Source organism: Chionomys nivalis, chromosome 15 (assembly GCF_950005125.1).
Source record: "Chionomys nivalis chromosome 15, mChiNiv1.1, whole genome shotgun sequence".
Taxonomy (NCBI): Eukaryota; Metazoa; Chordata; class Mammalia; order Rodentia; family Cricetidae; genus Chionomys; species Chionomys nivalis.
In genome coordinates, this window is record NC_080100.1 from 38331143 (window position 1) to 38339115 (window position 7973).

Here is a 7973-nt window from a genome sequence, read left to right on the forward strand (position 1 = left end):
ACTATCAGAAGAGAAGGAGGAGCTGGCACCGACTACGTAGAATGTGACTATGTGACTGTGGCGACTTGAGAAAGGGGTGTGGCTCGATGGAGAAAAGTGCCTGTCACAAAGGCTGAGGATCTGAAGTCAGTCTCTAGGATCCAATCTCTGGGTGAAGTGGGAAAGCTGTCTTCTGATATTCCCAAGTACACTGTGGCAAACGCCCCCACCCCTACCCCACACACAAACAAAAATGATAAAAGCGCTTTTAAAGTCTGGAAGAAAACTTTGCTGACCCAACAATGTGGCCATCCTCTAGACAGAAGTAGAGTGTTAAAACTGCAATCTTCCACTTTCCCTGCTCTGTCTAATTTTGTGCAGTTAACGAGCCAATAAAGAAAACAAACTTTTTCAAACTGGAAAGAAAGGTGGAAGAGAAAATGAAAAACAGCCATCCAGCCCTGCTCTTCCCTTTCACAGGACTCCTTCTGTGTAGTCTATGCAAATACAAGAGTTTGGCTCCCTCTCTCTCCTGGCTTCTCTAAGCCTCCCCTTCACCCAGTTCCCTTTTAAATCCCACCTGCATGGAAGCCTTTGTAGTCCCAAGGTGAGAGGGTGAGAAATCTCACCTCAGATCCAACTTATCTGCCCTTGCCTTACCCAACTAGAAAAACTGGAAACCAAAATCCAAAACAGAATGTTCAAACACGATTCTGAAAACTAGCCTAACCTGTAAATGAAATCATATTTTACTACACCTGGGATTTGTGGGCAGAGCCAGCACCCAGCTACACTAAAAGAAGGCTTGGCCAAGGATGGAGACCCTGTGCTCCCTGAGATCACTTGTGGAGTTTCCCTACTCTTTGATCCTCCTTGTTTTCCTGCTCTACTCATCACGTCTGTTGCCCTCACTGGGGATGCTACAAGCTGCGGGGCGGGAGTGCTATGGAAATGAAGGATGATTAACCAATCTGTAAGCCCTGGAGGGAAAAGCTTGTATCATGGGTTTGTTATGAATATTGCCTAGAAAATTAGGAGAACCCCAGATGTTCATTAACCCTAATATGCTCTGATATTATTTGGAAAAATACTATGACAACCCCAGCCCCAACAATTGCTCTTTTTATCTCAGGATTTCAAAAACACTTAAATCTCACTTTAAGTGTTACATGTGACTTTAAGTGTTAAATGTGACCCTATGATAATAGGTGTGAATTACTCTGGGACAACCAATGTGATCGATGCTGTCTATTTTCCAGCACCTCCCCCAACTTCTATAAATAATAAGGGAAGGGGGTTGTAGCCTGGTGATAGAGTGTTTGCCTAGCGTGCATAAGGCCCTAGGTTCAATCCTTTACACCACAAAAAGTGGGGAGAGTAAATTTTGTTACAGGTGTGAGACATCCTTGCATAGGAAAATAAAAAGGGAGCTCAGATGTGCCCCGGGGCTAAGTGAGATCTTGGGCAAGAGAAATCTCAGTTTAAAGGACAGATCTCATTTCTACTCTGTCCAGGGAGACCGGAAGGGATTTAAGCCTACATAGAGAAGGGGAGTAGAAAGCAGAAGCTGCAGAAGGCCAGGCTACTATTTGTCCTATTGAGCAGTTCTCCTTTGCCATTTGTTTGAATGTCATCATTAGTATAGTTACAGAACATCCCACGTGCAGACCCACAAACCAGAGACGATGTCTTTCTTGGTACATTGGAAAAAAGTTCAAGGTCTGCTGTTCCTGGCTGAATTGTGTCTCCCTAAAAAGATATGTTAAGTTCTAGTTCCCATACCTCAGATAAAGTTTTATTTGAAAATAAGGTCTTTATAGACAATATAAGTTCAAATTCAAATGAGTTCTATGAGGTATTTAGGGTGGGTCCTCATCCAGTCTGTCTGGTGAGCTTATGAGAGGGGAATGTTGGACATAGAGAAAGACTCACAGAGGGGGAAGGAGGCAGGGAGGAGGCCCTGTGGAGATGGACAGACGCACAGAGGGGGAAAGAGGCAGGGAGGAGGCCCTGTGGAGATGGACAGACTCACAGAGGGGGAAGGAGGCAGGGAGGAGGTCCCGTGGAGATGGACAGACTCACAGAGGGGGAAGGAGGCAGGGAGGAGGCCCTGTGGAGATGGGAACCAGATCAGAGCATCTCTACGCCAGGAAGGCCTGAGGCAAGCAGGAGCTGGAGAGCTTGGAAACAGGTCTTTCTGCAGCCTTTGGAGGAGCACAGCTTGCTCACCTCCTCTGGAGAACACTGTTCTTGTTTTGTTAAATAAGTACACACCCAGTTTGTGATACTTTGTAATGGAGGAGGCTCGAGGATGGTAATGTGCTGAATTCTAACAATGGCCAGAAAATAGAGTAAATCTGTTTATTCTAGTGTGTGATCTTTCCATGAGAAAGTGACAAGAGTTCATGGCTTCTTCTTCGTCCAGTGATTGTTTGCTTTTTTTTCTTTTTTCCCTTCTTTTTCTTTTTCTTTTTTTCTGAGAACACAGGGCCAGTTGGTGGTTGCCTTCCTATAGAAAGTGGAGAGCCAGTGAAATCCTCTGTCTATGGTAAGGCAGAGGCCAGGTGGGAGCCCTCTAAGTTAGATAGGTTGTGCCAGAGATAAATACAATACTCTATACCTACTGGACTCTAGTTCTAACCAGCTGCTGGCTAAAATGGTGACAGGCTCTTCAGCTGGGCTGCCAAGTCCTGAGCCCTGGAGCAAGGTTGAGCTAGGAGTCAAAGGCTTCACCAACAAACAACTGGAGAAACCCAAACCGGCCCCCTCTAGCCATGACTTTTGTTGTTGTATTTATTTACTTATCTATCTGCCCGCCCATCCATCCATCCATCCATCCATCCATCCATCCATCCATCCATCCATCCATCTATCATCTATCTATCTATCTATCTATCTATCTATCTATCTATCTATCTATCTATCTATCTATCTATCTATCTATGTGGTCAGGAAATAGAAACAGAACCTGTAGAAACTATGAAGGCAGACCAAGAAGTGCCCCGATGCTCATGAGAAAGATCCTAAGGGAGAGGCCAGCAACTGGCCTGGAAGCTCCATGCCAGGAAGGACTTCCTGCTGGTGGGAGGAGGGGCGCACAGCCTGTACAGCCCTCATAGCCCTGGCCTCATTTGTGCTGAATGAGACAAAGGCCTGGGCCTGGGCCCTTGTTATCCTTTCCACAGTTCTGAGACCCAGCTCTGCCCCCCTTTTATGTAAAGAGAGGCTCAGGCTGGGAAGAAGGTGGGGGGCAGTGACACTATGGAGAGGCCTCGAAAACTGAAAACCCTGAAAACCGTTGCAAACTTGGGGTGATTTCCCTCATTTTCCCCTCATCCTCCAGAGACTTCTTTTTGTCGTGCAAGAAGAACCTATTTGTTGTTATTTTTGAAGAATTTGAACAGCGAAGGTGTTTCCCCTGAGACTCAGGTTCAGAATCAACAAATGGGCACCCAGCCCGAAGACAGAGACATGGGGTCAGGTCTTACCAGCCTCCTGAAGCAGCATGCCTAGTGACAGGAAAGTGCTCCCCATGCCCTGCTTCCCCCTCCCGCAGGTGTGGGGAGAGCCAGGCAGAAAGGTCACAGCCCTTGGTGTCTCACCGTGCCTGAGAAAGCCTTGGTGGCTGGCTTTTAAAAACTTAGAACGAGGTCTCCCCCACCCCCAAGGGTGAGAGAGGAAGAAGCAAAGTGTCCACATAGCTTACTGTCACCGATTATTTCCTCCTGATATAATCAGAGTGGCAGCAAGGTGGGTCTAAAAAGCTTTATAAACATATTTGGAAGTCGTTTCAAAATGAACACTGCCAAGAGCGAGGCCCAGGTAAGAGCAAAGCCATGGACAGTGGGAAGTTCACTGGGAGGTGCCCAGCACCCTTCCGCCCAACATAGCAGTGGGGTGATCTGGGGTCAAGTGGAAACAGCAAGTCTACTTCCCTCCAGACTTAGTTGAGCAGGGAGGAAGCTGAGCTAGGGCCCAAGCTTTAACACTGCCGACAATGTTGACTGGGTAACTTTTAAAGACTAGTGTCGCTGGGCCCTCACCATTCTTTCCTCCTTCTTCCTCTCTATGTGATTCCCTGCCTTGCTCCAAGGGAGGCAGTCTGTGTCTCTGGGTGCAGGGGATGAGGACGTCACCAGCATAAGTGAGTGCCCCTTCCAGGCCAACATTGCCAGCTCCATCCTTCCAGCATGTTCTTTCCTCTGTTTCTTCAGCAGGCTCAGGGAGAGGATGTTTGGTCAAAGGGCATGGAGATGGGAAGGGGAGGAAATAAGGGGCTGGAGATAAAGAAGTGGGAGTCGAGGAGGAGAGAATAAATAGAAACAGATTATGAATAGAATCAGGTATGTAGCAGACAGGGAGCGGCATGAAAAAGGAGCGAGACAGAGCGCTTGTCTTCCAGAAAGAAACAATTCAAAAATAGGAAAATGTGAGAAACCCCAAAACAAACAAACCCAAGCTTGTGCAGGAAAGCAAAGAACCCACTGGAAGCAAGAAGCAGAACGCTAAACAGGAAGGAGCCTAAATGAGGAATGCCAGCGAGAGAAGGAGGAACAGAGGGGCCTTTGTGGCCAGTTTGTAGATTAGAGCGGAATGACAGAACAGAGAGAAGCCAAGACTGTTTACTCCTTGCACTTGGCCAACAAAAAATTCGTTGTTTTTTAATCATGGGCGGCACATGGAGGGCGCTAAGCCTTTCATTCTGTTATACTATCGGCCGACCCCTCCCTCCCTTCCATCCCTTAGGACTTTTTAAAAGCATAAGGAAATACACAAGCAGGGAAACCAAACCTCCATCTACAGTATTTTTATAGACGGTTTCTTTTGTGGAGCCGCCATCCGTCCTTAGGGTTCAGGCTGGGTTACCTGTCCCCGACGGCAGTCAGGCTCAGTTTTCATAGTATCCATACACCCCAGCAATACCTCGTGGGGGTGTATGGCTCCCATAAAAATAAGGATTCCGAAAGGAAATAATTATTTGTATGACTCAAACTTCAGAAGCCTGCCTTACCATTAATAAGTTAGAGGTTGTCTTGGAAGTTTAAATAATTTAACAAATTGATTAATAAAAAAAAATGTAAGTAAAGCATAAACGGGTAAACATCACACACACCCAGAAGTAAGGATTAGTTATCTTATTACTGCAAATTGTCGTTACTAAACATTATGATAAATTACCAAAAAGATGCCTCTCTGCCCCCTTTTTTAAGTTATTAATATATTCACACATGAGTATGTCTCTCCTTACATTGCCCCTCTTGCCCGGTCTCTCTAATGAGGAAATGAGGGTGTGTAGAATGCCACAGATAAATGTACCAACCATGGCTGAAGCAAATGAAAAAAGATATCAGAAACAAATAACATTATCAGCTTTTAGCTCTATAATAAGCTTTTATTTATTTAGACCCTATTAATTTGGAATTTATAATAACTTGATTGGGATCTGGGCAGGAATTTTCCTTCATTTAGCAAACGCTGTCTGGCTAAAAAGCGCAGAAGAATAATGTAAATGAGATTATAAGGGGAATGCTTGAAATACATCTTGGAGCACTTCGGGCAACCCCTTATATATGAATAATTAATGTAAGAATACATATTATTCTTATCCAGTAATTATCTGGTAATTCAGCAGGAATTTGTTAGGTCACCCTGCAGAGTAAGAAAGTGTGGGCTTGCCACGAAATAGCTCTATGACCATCGGCAAGGCACTTAACTTTATCAGCCCTTATTTTTCTTACCTGCAAAAGTAGATGGATAATACCAATTCTGCTTAGTTCGAGGGCTTGTAACAAGCACAGAATGAAAGAGTGGGTGAGAAGCCATTTTGAAATGTACACGTAAGGTACCAGGAAAAAAAATCTATCATATTATGAGCCTAAATTCCATACTTTCAAGCCAGGTGTTGCAGTAATGCTGATAACCCCAGCACTTGGGAGACCAGGACAAGATGATCAAGGCCAGCATCAACGCTGTTTCAACAGCAATGACACAGAAATGAGATTTCATACTTTCTATCAATTCAGCATGACCTTTCTTCCAACAGTCTATGCTTGGCACAGTTTCAGTGAAAGGAAATTCCTGCTGTGTGTGTCCCAACAGATCCTTGAAGTCGCTATTTGTGCTCTAGGTGTATCAAATACATTTAAGATGCTATAATTAAAAAACTGATTGAGCATAGATGGGAAAGTTCAATGCTGGGGTCTGATGGCTTGAATTCAAATGCATGAGTGTCCACATAGAGGTTTTAGCTAGAGCATTTATATCTGAGCCCATTTCTTCATAAAAATAGTAAAATTGTAAATTTCATACGTTTTTTTTTAATATGAAGACTGAAAGAGAAAATGCACATAGCACAGTGCTTTGCCCAAAATGGCCATGGTAGATGAGAGTGGGGTCATGCAGAGTGGTGTGGTTTGTTGTGGGGGAGAGGCTGCTTGTTTGTCCCTGGCTGCTCGGCCCTGAAATAATCACACAGAAACTATATTATTTAAATTATTGCTTGGCCCATTAGCTCTAGCTTCTTACTAGCTAACTCTTACATCTTAATTTAATCCATCTCTATTAATCTGTGCATCACCATGAGGTCATGGACTACCAGCAAAGTTTCAGCACATCTGTCTATGGTGGCTGGTCCTTGGCTTCTCCCTGACTCCACCTTCTTCCTCCCAGCATTCAGTTTAGTTTTCCCACTTACCTCTATTCCCCGCACAGGCCCAAGACAGTTTCTTTATTAACCAATGATATTCACAGCATCCAGAGGAAAATACCACATCAGAGGTTAAAGACAGGATGGGCATAGCAAAGTGATGATTATCAACAAGATAAATTATTTTGAAATAATATATGCATTAGAGAAATATCAAGGCTTCTTACTTCAAGTCTATACCTCCTTTTACAACTTAGCTCTCAAAATATAAAGCCAAATAGAGAGAAGCACACTGGCCTATGCTGCTTTGGGTGAAATATATGTTGCAAAGTATAATAATAACATTCCATCCATTCAAGGACACCTGCTTTTCCCTTCAGAATGTTCTGGAAATCAAAAGGAGTTTAATTGTTATAAATGTGCTGATTAGCAGAGGGCTACTTAAGAGAGACTATGGTTTGTCACAGTGAATGAATTGAGCCAAAGTTTTCATAATAAAGGAGTTTCAGGGGCTAGAGAGAGAGTCCCATGGGTATAGCTTCTGCAGCATACACAGAAGACTTGAGTTCAGATCCCCAGCACACATATTAAAATGTGAGCACAGAAGAATGGCTCAGTAATCCCAGCCCTGGGGAGACAGAGACAAGTGGATTCCTGGGATCTGCTGCCCACTGAGCCAAATTGGTGAACTTCAGATTCAGTGAGATGTCTTGCCTCAGAAAACAAGGTGTACAGCAACTGGGGAAGACACCAAATGTCAATCTCCGGCATCTACATGCTCAAGCCTCGAGCACACACATATACAAGACACATACACCACATATATACACAAACACACACACACCACACATACACACATACATACACCAAACATATACATAAACACACACACCATACATACACACAAACATATACCACACATTACACAAACATATGCACATACTTATACCATACATACACACATACATACACCACGCATATACACAAACACACACACCATACATACACACAAACATACACCACAAATTCACACAAACATACACCACACATTACACAAACATATGCACATACATACACCACACATATACAAACATACACACCACACATACACACATACACCACACATATACACAAACAAGACACACTAAACTCACATATACACCAGACATGCACACACACACAATTCTCAAAGTCATGAGCTTTTGGTGTTTGTGCTTCACTCATTTGGTACATTTTCCAGAAGGAGGGAAGGAAGGAAGGAAAGAAAGGGCAAGACATCAAGGGCCAGGGAGATAGTTCTGCAAGCAAAGGCACTTGCTGTACAAGCCTAATGCTTGCAGTTAGATCC